The following is a 12,615-nucleotide window of genomic DNA, read 5'->3' as shown; positions in this document are numbered from 1 at the left end:
GTATGTCTCCTGATTTGGTATGCTAGCATAGAGCTGTCTCTGTGGTAATATGTTCTTTAATGCTCTGTTGAACCTGTTCTCTTTAGCAAAATGAAAATGCATGTGTTTGACATATTTGGTCTAGTTGGTTGTGTAATAAAATGAGATTTTCTTTACATTTTTTTCCTCTTATTCACATGAATATCATTAGCCATTACGAGCAATTTACTACAAGCATCATCACAGTGTCAGAAAAAATAGAAAATCTTAAAAGTATTCTCCTAAACTTGTGAATGTTCCCCAAATAATGATCTCAGGGTTCTCTTGGACACGTGATAAAATTTTAATCAGATTTCAGAAGTTTTAACAGCTGGCTCCAGCTGCTTGATTTCTGCCAGTATTAAAATCACTTCAACCCACTTTTCACTTCTGCATGGGCTCTTTAAGAAAAAGGCATATGTGTATTCTCAGGGTAGATAAAATAAAAGTAGCAGTTCTAGTAACTTCTTTATGAGAAGTGTGTGGGTATGAAAATAGATTTATCTCAGCCAACGTGTATAAAACATACATGCTCTGCTATGATAAGATTGCAGAAAGTACTACTCATTAAAGTTTAAATGTTGTGGAATGAGGTAAAGAAATGGTGTGACAAGGGTTCGAGTAGGTAGAGACATAACATGCAGTTCTGCTGTCAGATGCACAGTCATTATATTTGTGAAATCAATGGGAGTACCTACATATCCAAAGGCAAAATGCACCTATTATTTGTTCTCCTCCCACCCCAACATACTTGTTGTGGTAGTTAATGTGTTCACAAACACCATACAAAGTTTGGTCTGTGGAAGGAATCCTCTCTGTTTCGGTACACATTACAGGTTTAAAGCAGGTAAATTACTTTTATCCAGATTTTACAGACGTGGAATGGAGGTAAAGAAAGGGTCAATGATTTATCCAATGTAATGTGGTGATTCTGTGACTGGACTAGGAACTGAAGTCAGTCCCAGTCCCTTGTCTGAACTACAAAACTAAAGATACCAGAACAAGATCTGTACTTTTTAGGATTTCCCAGCATCGGTGAAGTATCTTTCTGTATCCCCAGGATCATGTCCTGTTTTTTCTAATTATTGATTCATTTAGGATTCATAGAGTCAAAGAATGCTCTTTTGAACTGTAGTGCTCTTTCACTGTTAGGACTGTTCATGTTATTTGAAGGATGGGAAATTATAGAGTCATGTGGCAGACTACTTTCGCCTTGCTATTATTATTAGCAGTTTTTTGCCCCCTTATTTATCTCTTCCAGGAATATGTCAAACCGTCTACATTTCTGAGCAGCTTTAATTTCACATTCAAAAATAAACAAGACGATAAACTATAAAATGTCATGCTACACCCTCTGAACATAGTTTCAACCCACAATTACATGAGGATAGTGTATGCAGGACTATGGGACAATCCTGCCCAATACTCCAGCCCTCAATCATATCTCCTGAATCATCAAGGTTGGCTATTGCATGACTACTTTCCCTGACCAATCAGAATGTCCCACTCTTTTCCAGCAGCATTACCATTACCAAGATGAATGTTGTGCCTATATTTAAGGAAGGGGGATGTGGGGAGAAGTGATCTTGCTGGGCTCATACAGGTTGCTAGTCTAACCTCAGTCACTTTAGAACAAAATTGTCATTGAAAGAATAATTAAATTTGTGGGGGTAAATGGATGCAGTGCAACATGGGTTTTCTGAGGGATGACTATGCAGGATTAATGTAATTGCCTTCTTTGAGAAAAGAACTGACTTTGTGGATAAGGATAATGCAGTAGCTCTATTACCATTGGACTTCAGCAAAGCAGTTTACGTGGTACTACATGGGAAGCTATTAGTTAAATTAGAGGTTATAGAGATCAGTACAAAAGTTGTGAAGTAGATAAGGAACTGCCTAAGAGAAGAAGGGTTATTCTAAAATGTAAGATATAAAACTGGAAAGAGGTTACAAGTACAGTTGCTCTAGGATCGATCTTGGTTGGTGTGGGGAAGCTTCAATATTTTTCATTCATGATCTTGGCACAAAAAGTAGTAGTGTGCTAAGGAAATTTGCTAATGATACCAAGCTGGGAGGGATCATCAACACAGAGAAGGACTGGAATATGCTACAGGAAGATCTGTATGGAGTGGCAGAAATATGGTGGTATTCTGTAATACAAAACAGAAGGTCATGCCCCAGGAGTGACCCTCTCCCACTACCCCAACACCTACATTAATTATCTGGATGATAGGATTACACTTAGTTGGGGGGAGAGGTGGATTGACTGGAGGATAGGGAGAGGGTCCGGTGTGACCAAGACAAATTCGAAGGTTGGGCCAAAAATCTGAGATTCAGCAAGGACAAGTGCAGATAGTGATCTATGCCTCAGTGTCTAGTTGGCAGTCAGTATCAAGACTCTGAGGCATAGATCACTATCTGTGCAGCCCAATGACATAACCAGCTTTCTATTCACCTTATAGCCCATTCATCCAATCCATAGTTCTTTCACTTGATGGCAAAAACACTATGGAAAACCATTATTGAAAGCTTGCTTAAGACAAGGTATATCACATCAACCACTTTCTCATTATTCACAGAGCCTGTTATCTCATCATAAAGACCAATCAGGTGGGTAAGGCATGATTTGCCCTTGGTGAATCCATGCAGACTCTTCCTAATCACCTTCCTTTCTTCCAAGTGTTTCAATATGGATTCCTTAGGACCTGTTCCATGCTTTTTCCAGGGACTAAGGTGAGGATGACATAAAACTGGCTGACTCTTACAAAGAGTAAAACAGATAAAGGGTCAGTTGAATACTGACCAAACTACAGTATGGAATAAACATCAAGGAATTTTGGGTCACCATCTCACAGTGGCATTAACTTGTACTGGTTTCAGGTAACTTGGATGGTTGCTGTGTCCCTGGCTTCTCCTTGTCCTGGTGTGACTTGTGGGCTATGGTTGGATTTTGTGCTGGCTGCTGATTGCCCTGCCTGAGAAAGGAACTCTGTTTGAGCCTTGCCTCAGATAAGGGATGTTCTGACGGTTCTGATGGTCCTTATCTGGGTATGTAAGTCTGGCTATTTTGTGGCCCATAGTTGGAATTTAAGAACATTTCTACCTACTGCTCCCTGGCCTTGAGGAGAAAAAAGTGAGTGGCTTTGGTTGCTACTCCTTAGTTTGATGGTCTCTTTTGACTTTAAATTGTATTATGTTGTTGCATTAACTTGAAGCACACAACCTCTGGTTCTCTGTGCCTTAAATATTGAGTTTGTTCTGGTGTGGCTGTGATCTGGGGAGGTGTGTCTGTCCCACAAGGGCTCATCACCTAATAAATTATTCTGTTAATCTTTAAAGTGCTACTGGACTGCTTTTTTGTTTTGTCTAGTCATTCTTGAACACCTTGCCCTTGTCCTTTTGAAGGAAAGGCCAGGGAGAGGTGGCAAGGGGAGTCGGATTAGTTTGATAGTTTATAGAGTTGACTGTTCCTCCCATTTGAGTTTCTATGATTGGAATTCTGAAGAGAGCCTGCTAAGAATGGTTAAAATTAGAGATGCCAGTTAGGGTGTCTACTTGTTTTGGAGGGATAGCTCAGTGGTTTGAGCATTGGCTTCCTAAACCCAGGGTTATGAGCTCAATCCTTAAAGAGGCTAGTTAGAGATATGCGACAAAACAGATTTAAAAAAAAATCAGTCAGGGATGGTACTTGGTCCTGCCAAGAGGGTAGGGGATGGGATTCAATGACCTCCTGAGGTCTCTTCCAGCTCTGTGAGATGTGTATTGCCATATATTAGTGTGGAGGTGTTGAAAAAGCAGCTGAATAGAACAGCCATCCAGTCAGGATAACAGACAAGGCCCATCTATTCCCTTCCTTGGAGTGATCCCACGGACATGAATGAGTAAGGCAGTACTCACCATGCATAAGGGTAGGATAATCTGGCCTCTCAGTCACTTGAGTCTGAACCCACAATAATTGTCAGGTCAATATCAAATATCGCAAAGTACTATAAGCATACTTTTGGAAATAGATTAGGTTTCACCTGAAAAATATCCTAATTATTTTAAAATGAGATTTTCTTTACCTTTTTTTCCATACCATATTTTTCAAATACTAAATAATATTTGCACAAGTGCCTCCAGCAATTCTTCAAACTACCAATGTATAAACACACCGGGTCCTGTAAGTTGCTAACATCTATCTGTAGTCTCATACTATATACTCATAAGTATAAATTAAAAAATGTCTCTCTGTGTTGACCTGTCATGTTACTATTGAAAAAACAAATGTGCAGGATTAGATTATCTGTTGTTTTGTGATTTCATGGGCTAACAATTGAAATGCAAGATAAATTCCAGACATTGTTCAGTTTTAGGGTTGTTTAGCATGGAGATATATATGTATCTCATAGATCTGGAAGGGACCTTGAGAGACTATTGAGTCTAGTCCCCTGTCCTCACAGCAGGTCCTGTCACCATACCTGGTAGGATTTTTTTTTAAACCTAACGTGCCCCAGGCCCTTGAAAGGTACAGTCAAGGATTGGGCTTATAACCGTAGGTTTACAAGGCCAATGCTCTAACCACTGAGCTATCCCTCTCACCAGTAGCGGGACCAGTTGGATTTGAAATACAGTCATTTCATCATTATGGAGTTCCTTTCATGTAATGAATCTTAGAACTATTTGTTCTTCACATAGTCTGGATGGAGTGGAGGTTAAAAGATGATTTTTAATTTTTAAAACATATTTTCTTCCCTCATTTGTAAAGCCATCTTCTAAACTTGTAAGTGCATCATTCAGGAAATCCCATTCTTTGTTTTATGAGCACAGTTTTGTTGGCGAGTTGATCAAAAATAGTGGTTGGTGGATTTCTGGTCTCACTTTATTTACAAAAAAATGTATGCTGCATTATTTTTTAAGAAAAGACACACAAAAAATTTCAAACTTTCTGCCCACAGATACAAATGAAAAGTACATTCAACATTATCAAAATTAACACATCTCCTTTAACATAAATAAATGCTCAGTCAGCCTATAGACAAGAGGGATTTGTGTGTTTAAAGCTGCTCACATGCCAGAAAATTTGGTGAATCCTCTACAAGAAAATACTTTTTGATATGGTGGAAAAACTGAATTCTGTGTAGGTACCCTGTCTGAGGCTGAGAGATACTTAGTACAATTTCCATTCTTTTGGCACAAGATAGCTGGTATTATTTGTTACACTGCTGAAGTTATTTATGATTGCCAGTGTGAGGGAACGTTTAAAGGTCACAACCAAATTAATATAAAACATTAATTTGCTTGATCCTTTTTTTTTGGTTCCCTAATATCAATATCATAACAACCCTAAAAACAGCAGAAAAATAATTTTCAATAAATGGCTCGTTGTCTGTTGTACTTTCCTTTTTGGTTCCAGTATTAGCTGCTGAGGTGCTGTTCGTCAGCAATTAACCCACATTTCTCTCTTACATACTCTGAAGGATAAGCACTACTAAACTAAAATTACTGTCTGTACTCAGGGAAATGGATACTGAGAACAATTGCTGGTGTAAACACCATACCTTGGCAGTACTATAAGGAAGAAGAAAAGACATCAAATGGAGCTGAAATAAAGATTTTTGAGTGTAGGTGTGTTGCTATAGATTTCAAAAGTAGCAAAGCCTGCATTGACTGAAATGCTTTCTTTCTTAAACAGAACACTGATGTAAGTAATCAATACTGCAGTTTTGGTAAAAACATTCTGTTTGACAAAAGGTGTAAGATTGATTACTCAGATCAATACCATTTTTAGGAACAATTCATCAAGATTGTACTTAAACAGAGCCCATGAAGCATTTAACTGTAATAATACAAACACCCATTTTTCCCCTTCATAGATAATCTTGTTTGTGCAATAGAAAGCAGTAATTTTTTCAAAACAAAGGTCCCTTTTCCCTTTGAGTAGCATTTTTCAGGGTCAAAAACAGGTGTGGAATCATTCCTTTGTAAGGGAAAACACTTCTCCTCCTAACTTCTCCTTTTTAACTACTTCACAGGCTTTCAACCGCACATCATCCATAATCCCTCCTTCTTGCTCTTCCAAAACAACTGTCCATGATGTCTCAGTTTTTCAGAAATCAAGAAGAGCATATTGAGACAAAGTGAACCAAGGAGCAATGCGATTCATAAGCTCATAAGAAGTCTAAAATATTTTTTAACAATGGAAAAAGACTCATGGTTAATGACAGTCCTTTCTCCAATTACTTACATTTCGGGGAGTGACAAGCTAGTGAGAGGGAAGCTTACATTTGGCCGTGAACATTTCTTGTGGATCTCCCACTATTTTCATGATGGCAACTTGAGAGAAGTCTCATCATGGAATAAGAGAGGAGAACAGTCAACAGTTATGAGACAAAAGCAGTGGTGATAGATGGATGAGATGCCTCTTGACTAACCTGGAATACCACCACTGTGTACTGGACAGAGTACAGGCCTTGAAATTGTAAAGTCTTGAGGGTATTTTGTGTGACCTTCCTTTATTAATACTTTGTTTGATCAATCTCTCATTCAGGAGGGAGAGCTAGAAGAGCAACAGTAAATAGCATCTACGCCACCAGTGGAAATATTTCTGGATTTGAGGGAGATTTTATTTCCAAACTGAAATTTGGATTTTGCCAAGTTCCCATGGTCCGAACTAACACTCAAAATCTTAACATCTTTGAATATGGTAATTTTATAAATATGGATTCAAATTACAAACCTGCTTTTAATTTTTATGCAATAATGTGAATGGTTCAGAATTGTTGACATTCACTTCAGTACTGTACGTGCCTTGTTAAGACTCCAAGGTCTTCCTGTTCTAGCACCATACACACGTTAAAAATCTACCTTGATGTCTTCTATTCTGGAAAAAACCATGAATTATTTAAAGAAACACTCAACTGATAAATTCTGGTTCAGAAATAAGAATGACAAAATGAAAGAGAAGCCCAGCTGTGTGAAGTGACTAGACCAAGCCACCCAGCTTGATATGTGAAAGCAAGCGTATTCCTGAAGGAGAAGCTTTCATCTGAGAGAATCTCCTGTTGCTAGAGGATAGCCAAAGGGCTTAGCTTTCACACTTTATTTCCTTCAGGCACAAAGAAGAAATCTTTTGATCTGAGTTAAGACATGAGAAGGCTTCAGAAATTCTGGTGAAGGGTGAAACGGTATGGATTTTCAAAAGGGCAGCAAAGCCAGTTTGGACAGCTAACAAGTTAGCAGTGAAATGTATGCAGCTCTAACTGAGAAAAAGCAAACCTGACATTGAGACTTGCTCTGTATTCAGAACAAATGACAGACTGGCATCATGAAAGGGACACAGCCCATCAATACCATCAATGTTGTTGGGCTGCAGTCTGCAGCAGAAATCCATGTGCTTACGAATGTAATTAATCTGAGTTAGAGAAAACCTGAAGAATTTTATTTAAAGGGGAAAGTTCAGTTGATTTGCATGTCACAAGGATAAAAGGATGAGTAAACTGTTCTGGGATTATCCTAAATAGGTTTGTGGGGATGTGATTATGTTGCACAGTGATCTAACATGTGAATTGGGGCTAGAGATTCATAATGTGAAGGGGAGAGAGGTGAAAGAGACCCAAAATCATTAAAATACAGGAAAAATTCTAGATCACATAGGGACAGAAGCAATTCAGATTACAAAACTATTCGATACAAATTGAGTTCCCAGTTCAAAAGAATACATCCCATAGATGAAACAAATGTTTCAAGCTTTATAGACCTCTGCCTACAACAAATCTTAATTCAATATTACAAGACTAAATTGGGCTTCTTTTAAGTCAAGTTTCCAGACTAATATTGGTCTTAGGCTCGCCAAATCTTCCAAAGTTAAAACAAGCATGGCCATGCTGAGTCAGACTAATATGGGGCCATGACAGATGTTTCCAAGAAAATGAACAGAACAGGACAGTTAAAGAGTTCCAGCTTCTGACTTTCAGAGGTTTTTGGGACACCTAGAGAATGGATTTGCATTCCTGACCATCTAGGCTTAATAGCCATTGATGGATCTGTCCTCTATGAACTTACTTATTTTTTTACTTACTATGAACTTACTTTTTGGTCTGCACAACGTCCTCTGGCAGTCAGTGAGTTCCACAGGCTGACTAAAGAAGTAGTCATTTTTTAATTTAAATCCATTTAGCTAAAAACTTCATAGGGAGAGCCCTGTTTTTTGTTTTGAAAAGAGGAAAACACACTTCTTTATTCACTTTCTCCTGGTGATTTAAGATGCTGTAGACCTTCATTACAAATGTCTTTAGGCATTTTCCTTCTAAGATAAACTGTCCCAGTCTTTTTAATATCTCCTCATATGGAAGTGTTTCATACATCTAATGATTTTTGTTGCCCTTTTCTGTAAGTTTTGCAAGAAATATATCTTCTTTAAGAGGGAGTGACTAGAACATTCAAGGTGTGGGCATACTGTCATTTTCCAACTATCATTAATTCCTTTACAATGGTCATATTCTCATGTAACTAACTATACAAACATTCATCAGTCAAAAGTGAAGTCTCAGTATCTTGAAGCAGAAGACAATTAGCACATTTTGTATTTCACCTGGTAGTGAATTTAACACCATGCATTTACTCTGGAATTCTCTCCACAAGCTTCTGTGCTCATAGTACATTACAGTCTGATCTCCTTGTATTGGACACTGAGCTTTTCTATACAAAGATAATCTTACTACTTAATAATTTAACTGCTCCTCTATTTCTTAAGGAGGTTAATTAAGCTCCATCTCTTCCCATATTAGAAACTATATTTGTCACTTTTGAGTTATTCCTGGCTTTGGCTAGAATGAGGTCAAGGCCATTCCTGAATTTGCAGGGCTAGTATTGCAAAAGCGAATGTTATGCGACATGAAATTCTAGATTGCGCAATCATCTATGGAGACAGCAGTTATTTTGAACAGGGATATGGTGTCTTCTGAATCTGGCAAGAGACATTTCCAGTAGTGGAACTTCTTTGTGTTAACTGTAAAAATCTGTAAATAAAGAAGTACTTAAAATTTAGGAGAACTCTCTTTCTTACAAAACAAAGCAGCAGAAGTGTAGCACTTTAAAGACTAACTAAATGATTTATTCGGTGATGGGCTGATGAAGTGGGTCTGTCCCAAGAAAGCTCATCACCGAATAAATCATTTGGTTAGTCTTTAAAGTGTTACATTTCTGCTGCTTTGTTTTGTTGGAGTGCAGATTAACACGGCTACCTCTCTGTTTCTCTTTCCGGCAGTGGTTGCAGCAACATATAAAAGTTGGAGTGATAACCCATGCTTCTCTGGATGCAACACTAAGTTTTCTTCACCATTTCCAGGATAATTCAGAATTGAATAAATATGCTGTTATTAACTGGAGGTGAATTTTTTTCTCAATTAACCTGTTCACATATGGGAACCTGGGAGTTCTGGAGCTTAGATGATGTTCTTCTACCATATGAGCTAAAGAGAAAGCATGCTAGTAGCTAAGACTCAAGAGAAGGCTTATTATTCTCCATGCCATTAGATGGGAGAATACACCACATCCAGGAGCTGTGTGGGTTACATTTGGAGTGAAACAGTACCAGCTATTATCATTGAAATGTTTGTCTGTGTGATAAATTCTCTAACACGCACAAATAAAGAAAAAATAGAAACACTTTTCTCATTACATTTCTGTGATATTTAAAGCCTGCTGGGATAGCTCATTCCCTGTACTGAAGTGGTCTTTAATATCTTGCCCTAATATCATCTTTGAGGAGTGATAAATTTGCTCACCATCACATTCACTGGATAACTTGTGTGATCTACTCTTCCTTTACATCCTCAGTTGTCCCATCCCTGCCACCAACATTAAAAGGAAAATAATCAGCAGCTCAAGTCTCCTAGGGCTCTCCCTTCATTTTCCTCAACCAAGCTGCTATTAAAAAAAACTCAGGAAATGCATGGCTGTTTGTACATGAATTCAAAAAGTCTCCTCTTGAGCAACTCAAAGAGAGATTGAGTCATTCTGTTGCCTTCAGCTGGTTTTGGACAAAACCTGTAAAAAGGTATGAAAAGGAAAGAAACCTACAGGTGTTTGCTGTAGGGGTTTGCGGCAGAGAAAGGCTGAACTACACTATCAAGATCTTTTGGAAAAGTCAGTGCTCTATCAAAAGTTCCTGCAGAGTGTCTGCACACAATGTATTCTTCGGAAAGAATGTGGTTCTTCTTTTGGAGGAGCGCTTTTGTTCCTGGGTCAGGTAGAGCACCTTCTTCTGAAAGAGTCTTTTGAAAAAAAAATGCGTAAATGCTCTGGGATCCCTTTTTATGAAAGAGGAGTCCACCATGGTGCCAGCTAGATGGAGCGTGGAGATGTCCTGGCCAGCACCTTCAGAACTCTATGCTCCCTTTGTCTGGCTGTTTTTAACTCTTCAGGGAGCCAGAAACCCCATGGCAGGAAGCTCAGAGTGTGGCTGGAACAGGGACATGAGCTGCCCAGAACCACACCCCTGGAGCAACCCTCGACGCAGACTTTTCCAGCCAAACATCACAATGATCAGAAGCCAGCAGCCCCCATGATGCTCTCCCCCGACCCCCGAGAGCTGGCTGAGGGATCCCAGTAACCTGCCTGGGGCACAAGATTGAGGGTCCTCTCTTGGACTGAGCCAGAGCTCTGGGACCTCCTGGGAGTCTGGCGCAACAAGGACATGCTGACAGAGATGATGGGCAAGAAGCAGAATAACCCTGCCTTTGCCTGGCTGGTCTCTGGCTTGGCTGCCCGGGGACACTCCACCCAGAGCCAGGAGCAGGTCTGCTCCAAAGTCTAAGAACTGAAGCAAGGGTACATCCAGGCCAGGGATGTGGCCAGGCATTCAGAGGCAGGACTGTCCATTTACCCCTTCTAGTGGGAGCTCCACAGCCTCATCAGAGGCAATGTCATGGCAGATGAGCCAGTTCCTGAGGCAGAGGTGGAGGAGCTGCTGGGACCATACAGCAAGACCAACCATCCAGAGCTGGAACCACCCTTGGATGAGGAGAACTCAAGCAACAGGACTTTGGTGATTGCTGTCTCCTCAGGTTCATCCAGCCAGGCAACATTGAGCAGGGCATCCTGGACCTTCTCAAGCGACCTTCAGGTAAGTATCTGCATATTGCACAACCCAGGGTGTGGGGAGGTAGCACCCACCTCCTCCTCTGCTGGAAGTGGGCCAACCACATGGCTGCCAGACTTAATCTGGATACACCCCAGAAACCCATGCCTCCCAGCATATGGCAACAGCCGCAGGCAACACTCAGAACCTGCTTCTGTGGATAGCATCATGAGCTGCATATGCGGGGAAGGGGAAGGGGTGTGTGGACTGCACCTGGCACTTGCCCCACCCATGTGGGTCCCCTCAGTGCCCGGGATTCCCCAGGGGCCAGTAGGCCTTTGAACAGTGGAGGGGAGGAAGCTTCTGCTCACGGGAATGGGTGCACTGTGCTTGAGGCTGTGGTGCAGGACTCATGTTCCACCTTTCTCTTCTCTTCCAGAGGCACCATCTGAGGGGCGAGCAAGACCCACCCAGTCTATGGAGCCAGGGAGTCCACCAGTGGCAGTGAAGAGGGCTGGGGCACCCCTACACTAGTGTGCTGGTGGGCCTGCACCTGGAGGGGTCCAGAGGCAAGCTGTAGATGCCACCACTACCTACATGGCTGCCATCCACTGCCATCCTGAAGTGGCAGAGTGGAAGCTGCAGGTGGAGGAGGTGGACCTGGCATGGTGGTGAATGCAGGGGTAGGTAGCACCCCCATCCTCCATGCACAAAGGCATGGTGACATCCCAATCTGGGAGCTCCCACTGGGGAATATAGGTCCCTGCCTCTATTCTCTGGCAGAAGCCCTGTGCGTTGTGGGTCCAGCTCAACCAACCCATGCAAATGTCCATAAAGCATCCCTTCTGGTCCACTAGGGACTGCAGCAACACTGAGTGGTAGCCATTCCTGTTGATAAACTGTGCCGTGCTGTGGTCTGGGGCATGGATGGTGATGTGGGTGCCATGAATAGCACTGAAGCAGTCAGGGAAGTTGAGGGCAGCGAATCCAGCAATGGCCACATCCAGGCCCCTGATATGGATGACCCTCTGCTCCAGTATTGCATTGATCACCCTAATGACCTGCATGGGCTGGAGATTGAATGCATCTCTGAGTGCCTGATGAGATGTCCCCAGGCCCCGGCAGGCTCTCTTGCCCCCTCCTGGCCCCAACCCCACCAGCATTCTGGGACCCTCCCCCATAAGGTCTTTTTGGGGGTGGGGTGGCATGGTCCATCAGGGATGGGCCTCCTCACCCCCCTGCCCCAGGTCTCCAAGAGTCCCCCTTGCCCCCGAGCACCCTTGCCCCTCCCCATGGCAGATGTGAGTCGAGTGTACCTTACTTCCATGAGGATGGCCCCAATGGTCACCTTGTCCACCCCAAATTGGTGTCCCACCAACCGGTAGCTGTCTGGGGTGGCCAGTTTCCACATGATGATCTTTACCCCCTTTGAGGGGGAGAGCAGGCCACATGTGGGTGTCCTAGTTTTAGAGGGTGGGGATGAGCCAGTTGCAGAGCACCAGGAATGCCTCCTTCCTCATCCTGAAGTTCTGCAG

At 41.7% G+C, this 12,615-nt stretch overlaps 1 long non-coding RNA gene across 1 annotated transcript in view; it reads left to right on the top strand.

The window, feature by feature from the left end:
* Positions 1–6,075, top strand: part of LOC142020317 (uncharacterized) — a 145,645-nt gene extending 139,570 nt beyond the window's left edge. The window contains exon 3 of the long non-coding RNA XR_012647357.1: positions 6,033–6,075. This is a non-coding gene — a long non-coding RNA (uncharacterized LOC142020317). The remainder of the gene's footprint in view (positions 1–6,032) is intronic.
* The last annotated feature ends 6,540 nt before the right edge of the window (positions 6,076–12,615 follow it).

Source organism: Carettochelys insculpta, chromosome 13, assembly GCF_033958435.1.
Source record: "Carettochelys insculpta isolate YL-2023 chromosome 13, ASM3395843v1, whole genome shotgun sequence".
NCBI lineage: Eukaryota > Metazoa > Chordata > Testudines > Carettochelyidae > Carettochelys > Carettochelys insculpta.
The sequence above is the reverse complement of the archived record's forward strand: the minus strand, read 5'-3'. Positions and strand labels throughout refer to the sequence as shown.